The sequence below is a fragment of the Hydra viridissima genome, unplaced genomic scaffold (genome assembly GCF_058129835.1).
Source record: "Hydra viridissima isolate aposymbiotic clone 2 unplaced genomic scaffold, HvirCarnegie_v1 scaffold_17, whole genome shotgun sequence".
NCBI lineage: Eukaryota > Metazoa > Cnidaria > Hydrozoa > Anthoathecata > Hydridae > Hydra > Hydra viridissima.
Genome location: NW_028324316.1, coordinates 2784845 through 2792578, shown reverse-complemented (window position 1 = coordinate 2792578; position 7734 = coordinate 2784845). Strand labels below are relative to the sequence as shown.

Genomic DNA, 7734 nt, shown 5'->3' with positions numbered 1-7734 from the left:
AGAAAATGCCTCAGACATAAAATTATGTCAAAATGTCAATAGAATATATGTCTTACATATTTTTTATTGACAGAAAATATGAATCAGACATATTTGACAGATAACAAATCTGCATTTATCCACAACTTGCTCCTCATCGTCGAAAACAACTTTCAGCTGATTTTTCATCAAATTTTTTTTTATCTGAAATTTAGTAGCAAAACAATTGTTATTAGTATTAGTAGCAAAAAAATATGTAAGACATATATTCTATTGACATTTTACTCATGCAGAAATATGAGCATAAATAAAATATGAGAATAAATAAAAGCATAAACAAAATATGAGAATAAATAAAAGCATAGCTTTAGCTTAATGACTGTTTTAAAGTCAAATATTAAACTTATTTTTTTGAAGAATCTAATGAAATAAGTACATTATAAAGCTTGCATTTTTTGCCTCCCAAGTAAAATAGCACCCTGGACACTATGTAATATATTAGGCCTAAGGTATTGCAGATTGATCAAATTATACACTTTTCTGTATCAAATTTCTCAGTAGAGTTAAAAAATACATTGTTGAGTAAAAAATAACAAACATATACAAAAATTAACAACGAACAATCAATTATAAATCAGTAAATGAATTAAATTTTTTTAAAATTATAAACCAACAACAAATAAAAACTTTTTACATTGAAAACTAAAAACTATTTTATTTTATTTTTTTTAAATATAAAAAAAATTCCAAATTAGTTTAGATTACAGGATTCCTTACAAACCAACTGTCCATTAAATGATAAACTTCCTTAGCATCCACTTCTGGTATCATATGTCCAGAGCCTTTCAGAACGTGAATTTCTGTATTAGGAGAGTGTGCTTTGAAAAATTCAACACCAGGAATTGTAGGAAGCAGCTGAAAAGTAATAAAAAAACAAATAGTTACAAACATTGTTTTATGGATAAATTTATGGCAGACAATCCTAAGAAAATAAGAGCAGAGGAACTCAAGCAGCTGATGACAAAAGATTTTCAATAAAATAAATGAATTAAAATCACAACTTTTGGACCTTTTTAAAATCTTCTTCTTATACAAATCAGCATTAATTTTTAGTACAGTATCCCTTATGAAATGGAACTAAAAGAGTGTGCTTTGAAAAATTATATGAAATTTCGTAGTATTGTAAAAAATATTTTATGTAAGTCTGGCACTAATGCAGCCATAGAAAGGGTTCTTTAATGAGTAAGCTCTAGACAAGTGAAAAAATCCAGCAACAGGTTTTTTATTCTTGAAGCAATTTTAACCCTTTCAAGACGGTTTTTTTTTTAAAAGTAGGAATATGTTTTTTTTTACGTTTTTATAATTTTGTTAGTCAATAGTACCTAATCTATTGGAAAAGTTCAAATAAAACATCAACGGGTTGGCGGGGGTGGTGGTTCATACATGTACCATCAGTCTTCTATAGTGGTTCATATGTGTACCATACAAATATTGTTCTTGAAAAAAGTTGTACTCTTTATTTTTGTATAATACAGGGTGCTTGTAAAGTCGGTTTAAGCCTTTGATGAAATATAGTTAAAGAAATAAGATAATCAGTTTATATGTATTTATTTTAAAGTAGAATAATCAATAGTATATATAATAAGAGAAAATTTTCAAAATGAGCTCCTTCTGCCGTTATGCAGAGTTTCAATTGATCAGGTACACTTCTACATACTTTCTCATACACCGATGGCTGTAGCTCTGCACAGGCTTAGTTGATTTGACTGCATAATTCAACAAGTATAGAGGGTTTGTCCCTGTATACTATATCCTTTAAGTAGCCCCAGAGGAAAAAATCTGGTAGAGTTAGGTCAGGAGAACATGCAGGCCACTCAATAGGGCCTCATCTGTCAATCCAATGACCAGGGAACTTTTGATCGAGTTACTCTCTCACTAAAAGTGAATAGTGGGAAGGCACTCCATCCTGTTAAAAGTAGAGACAGCGCTGTTTAACTTTAGACAATACATTTGTCTTAAACATTTCTAGATAGAAATTGCCAGTGACAGAACTATCAAAAAAGTATGGTCCAATAAGTCCACTTCAAGTCATTTCGCACCACACCATAAGTCCTTCTTTTGATGTGCTGACCTGGAATATTTGATGCGGGTTAGAGTAGGCCCAGTAGCAGCTATTGTGACAATTTATAACTCCATTCAAAGTAAACTGAATCATCTGACCACAAAATCTTGTCAATCATACCTGGGTTTTTGGAAAAATTGTCTAATAGTGTTTCACAAAACTGCATCTATCAAAGTCAGCTTCACTAAGCTCTCGGACTTTGCTTGGTCTAAAGGGTCAAAGGCCTGACTCTTTAACGGCAATGTAATAGCTGGTCTGTTTCATCCCCAGAGCTGCAGTAGCCTTTCGAATTGAGAGATCACTTATTTTCACGAGTTACTCAGTCACACTTTCAACTGTCTCTTCTGTCACAGCTGAGCAAGACTGGCTCGATCTCTCTTGATCATGAACACTGCTTGTCTCTTTGAACTTTTCAACCAACTTTAGAATCGCCGGCTCGGAGGGTGGCTGGGTGCCAAGCTGTTTTCTCCACTCTCATTGAACTTGCTCAGAACTCTCAAATTAAGCATAGAGAAGAACACCTTTAATTCTCTCTTCAAGAGATAGTTGTTAGCTCTTTTTTTTTCTGAAATTCAATTTCCTAGAATCAAGCTTTAAAACATATATTACTATTTAAATGGATAAATTATTATGAGGAGAAAATTTTAATCAAAGACTTAAACAGATTTTACGAACACTCTGTAGAGTATTTTTGCTCAATGAATATTGTATATTTTGAGCATAGCATAACTAATTGATATAAACAAAAATGAACACACATGCATATTATAAAATATTTTATGTATGATAGGCTGCAAAATATTTTGAACATAGTGGAAGGTCGTATTCCAGACAAATTGTTTTTGTTCGTTTTTGTGTTTGGTTTTCTGCACATCTTCTACATCTAAGTCTTGGTGTTCCTTCCACAGGAAGATGTGGAGTTTTTTCATAGATGGTCTCCCTCTCGACAATGAAAATTGTACAGCTGCAGTTTTTCTTCCCTCATTTATCATTTCCTCTGCCAGGAGAACCAAAAATTGCTTAAAAGGAATTTTGTTCTTTGTGGCCTCCTTATGTTTTATCCAACCATTTACAAGGGACATCATAAGTAAGCAATAAAACACTTTCTTCCACCATTTGTTCGATTTACGATCCAGTTCATATAGTCCTATCATTTGGTCCGCTAAATCCACCCCTCCCATAATTTCGAGATAAAACACAATCATCTCTGGGCAAGAAACACTACATTTTGAGCAGTCTTTCAAAGTTTTCGTCACTTCTGTAACATCAACTTCATGAGAATTACTCAACATAAGGACTTCTTTTGTGTCTTGCCATTTTACAAATAGCAGCCTATCTTTACTGCACTGAAACATATATTCGCCTCTTTTCAGCTCTTTATTGATTTTAAGTAAAAATTTTCTATTTTTGTTGCATGTTCCTAAAGTGTCATCAACAAATAAAAATATATGCATTTTAAGCGAATTTTACTCACAAAAGGCATCTAGATCAGATATGTAATTTAGTGGTACATATGTGTACTGAGAGTCTCGAAAGGGTTAATTAAGGACCAACAAAGTTGACTTTTTAAAACCTGACCTTTATACCAAATTTAATTGAAGTAGAACTTGAATTTTAAAGCAGTCAACATAAAAAATCAATTATTTTTTCTTTTGATCTCTGAATATTTAAAATTAAATGAAAAAGCTCTAGGAAATATTTATTAAAATTGATTTCTAATTAGAGATCATTTTTATTTTTTGAAATTTTGATTTATAATATATACATAATATAAGCATTAGTTATGTTTACAATATTATCAATAAAATTTTTCATTAATTAACAAAAATTAAAAAACATTTTTTTTTTTAAAAAAAAAAAAAAAAAAAAAAGAACACATGGACAACAAACTTATTTGTGAACAAAAACATTATACATAACATTATATATAAACATTATTACTTATGTAAAAACAATGAAAGTAGATTTTCAAATAATTATTTTTTATAAACCAAAAGTGTTTTTTTAAAAAAAGCATATTTATTCGTAGTTAGCCATATTTCAAAACATGACAAAAAACAAGTCAAAAAAAAAGTATTTTTTTATTTACTAAAACATATTTGCAATTTTAATTACATAGCTGTCAATTTATTAAAACATACATTTAACTTACAAAAAGTAGAAACATTTAGAAAAAACAACAATCTGTGTCTAAAACAAGTCTAAAATCTAAAAATCCAGCAATAAGGAGAAATCAAGTCATGCAATCTTAAAAACTATTAAAAATTGTAAATGAACTTTAACAAAAGCACATTTTAACAACATTCGAGAAAAAGATCATAAAGATGTTAAAAATTCAAGTAATTTTTACCTTTGAGATTTTTTTTTTAAAGTGATAAATATGATTTAATAAGTGATGAATAAGACTTAAAGAAGACTTTTTGGTTAATGACTCTGTTAGACTCTTTTATTTTTAATATATAATATATTTTAAAATTAATTTCTTTCTTAATTGATAAAAGATAATAACTTTCAAGTTAAATCAAATTTTGCAATTTTTACCAAATTTAACTGAAAACCAAATTTCTATTTAAAGTTTGGCACCAAAGCCAAAACCTTAGTCTACTACACTTTTCAGTAAACTTTGTGATTCAAACTTTAACAAAAATGCACTGGATCCTTATAATAATTACCCAGGTAGAGTTTAAGAAACCCTCTATGAACTCCATTTTTTATTTATTTAAAAGGAAAACCAAATATACTTAAGCAAAAATGCTCTTCAAAAAAATACAAGACCACATTATTTATTTGATGTCATATCATAATAAATAAAAGCTAAGAAGAAGTATAAACCGTCTTGAATATACATATGTATACCTAAAAGTTAGTAATGGAATACAAAACTGTAATTCAAGTTGTATTTCACAGATGAATTCAACAAAACTCCAAAAAAAGAAAATCTTACAGTATCCTCATCACCCCAAACTAACATAGATGGAATATTTGATAGCTTTTTCATGTCATTTACTGTAAACTTTCCACTTTTGATAAAACCATTATACGCTAAAATATTTATAAATATGCTAATTTTAAAAATTCAAAAGCTCAAAATAACATACTCTTAAAAAAATATAATGGAGATATAATGTCTAATATAATGGAGATATAATGTAATATATAATGTAATATAAAGATAAAAATATCAATTGTAAAGAACCTTGAAGGTAAACATCAGACATTGAACATCTATGAAGTCTTGCTGCATTCATCAAAAATGGAGGAAGCAGTTTACCTTTTCCACTGGAAACTAACATTAAAAACTTTTTAAACTCTTCATTACTTTTGGGTGAAACAAAAAGGTTTACATCAATATCGCTTGTTAAAACACCCAAAGGAGACAACAGCGACACGGATGCTATGCAAAAAATGACATAAAGATTGGTAAATGCCATATTGTTTTATTTAGGTATTGCAATCATCTATTAAGTGGTTAAAAATGAGCCACAAAAAAAAAATTTTTTTTGTTCCAACCAACAAAAATTTAACTGAAAAACTACAAACTACAACTTCAGAAATATTCAAACAAAAAAATAACAAAATACCACATTGCTGTGGGTGCCTAATAGCATAATGAACTGCAATAAATCCACCAGCTGAATGTCCAACAACATGAAACTTTCGACCAGTAAGACAAGCTTTTTCAACAAACTATAAAGATAGAACAAAAAGTCCTTCTTTTGAGAAAATGAAAAGTCCCCTTTCTTACAAAACCCAATTATAACTTTGTTACATAACTGCTTAAAGTTTTGCAACTGTGAAAAAACAACTTTTTTGATAACTGTAGTCAGAACAAAAAATTTGAAAAAAATTTAAATGGATTCAAAATGAAGAGTGTCAGCACTGATGACTTACACAGCCTTATGATTAATTCCATTTTTATAAAAGAAAACAAAAAGCAATAACAATTTAACAGCTTAAAACAAGTTGTGGAAATATTTCCCTTTTGTGTTTATCGAAAGTGGTCCTGATCTATCATTAAGCATTAGTTTTATAAAATGATCATATTTGCAAATTAAATGTTATAAAACATTATCATTGAACTTACCATATGCACAAAGTTGACTACATCTTCAACCTTGACTAATTCTTTTATTTGAGTAGAACCTCCATGGTTAAGCCAATCGATGGCTATCAAGTGACATGATTTGTCAAACTTTTTCCCCAGTTGAATATAGTTAACTTTTGATGCTGTAAACCCATGTAACATTAACACAGTTACTTTACTATTCTTTAGACTACCTTTCTCAATATAAGCACAGTGTTGACCGTTTTCTAGAGTTAGTGATTTGGATTTAAAGGGAGAAAATAGAACAAGCAACCTTGAAAATTAAGAAATATAGAGAAAATAGAACAAGCAATCTTCAAAGTCAAAAAAAGTGAAAGTTATCAAGCATGAAAAAGAGTCACAAAAATTTCAACTCGTATTTTTTTATTCAGTGTTCTAATCAAATTAAAAATTTAAGCTTATATAAGAAATTTTGAAATACTTTTTTCAAAAGAAAATATTTCATCAAGACATGACAGTCTATAAAATAAGGTGGTTGAAAAAAAAAAAAACCTAAACAAAACCATAAAGAATATCAGCCAATGCAAATAGTTAAATATGTAATTAAAGAAATACGTTAAATGTGCCTCCCCCTACACCAGCATTTATTGATTTTTACCTCATCAAAACATGAAATACAGTTATCGGAAACATCCACGATATTGACACCACAATTACAGCTAACACATAACACCACAATTACAGCTAACAACAAGTAGTACATTTTTAAATTTTAAAAGTAAAATACTTCAAATTAGAAAATCAATATAATCAATTAAAATCAATCGATATATCTAGGATTTTCATAGACGTGACACAAATTCTGTTCTTTTTCACTTTTGTTGTAAATTAGAAGTGTACGAAAACCCAACCCGAATGAACCCGTAGACGGACAATTTTAATAAGCCTAGGTACCCGTTATCGTTGCTTTCGGGTCGGGTATTACCCGATAAAAAACTACCCTAAGTACCACCCGTAATGTACCGGTGTCATGTTAATATTTTACTCCGTTGAAATTTTACTGCGCAGTAAAATTTTTACGTTGGAATTTTGCTGCGCAGTAAAATTTTAATGGCAGTAAATTAAAAACGCTACACCGGAAAGATTTATTTACGCGATCAGCGGACCAAAAGTTTTGCACAATCGGCTAATTACGTTAATTTTTTTTCTTCTTTTTATTACAGTTTTTTAAATTTAATTTTATTTCAATTCTTTTAACATCAGTTTTACTTCTGTTTCATTGTTTCACTAACTCCATATAAGTATCAATTTTTGATTAACTAAAAATTAATTCTTACATGAAGTAAAGTGAAACTGCTCCATGTAAGTAATTTTAAATTAATTTTTATTTAATTAACTTTTATATATTAATAGTTAACAAATTTTTTTTTGTTTATCATTTTTTATTTAAATATCAATTAATTAAAAGTTAATAAGGTGGGACTAATACTTAATTCTCAAACGTTTTTTTTTAATTTTGTAAAAATTACAAACTTTAACAAAAAAAAATTTTTTTCTTTTTAACTTATTTCTTTTTTATTTTTTTGTT

The 7734-nt window shown here is 28.7% G+C and overlaps 1 pseudogene across 1 annotated transcript; it reads right to left on the bottom strand.

The window, feature by feature from the left end:
- Positions 1–293: 293 nt before the first annotated feature.
- LOC149877081 (monoacylglycerol lipase abhd6-A-like) lies at positions 294–7096 on the bottom strand (annotated as a pseudogene). Its single transcript, XR_016448417.1, has 6 exons — positions 6805–7096; positions 6186–6459; positions 5683–5788; positions 5298–5495; positions 5046–5143; positions 294–894 (listed from the first exon to the last, which is right to left on the bottom strand). The product of XR_016448417.1 is annotated as a monoacylglycerol lipase abhd6-A-like (transcript).
- Positions 7097–7734: the final 638 nt, after the last annotated feature.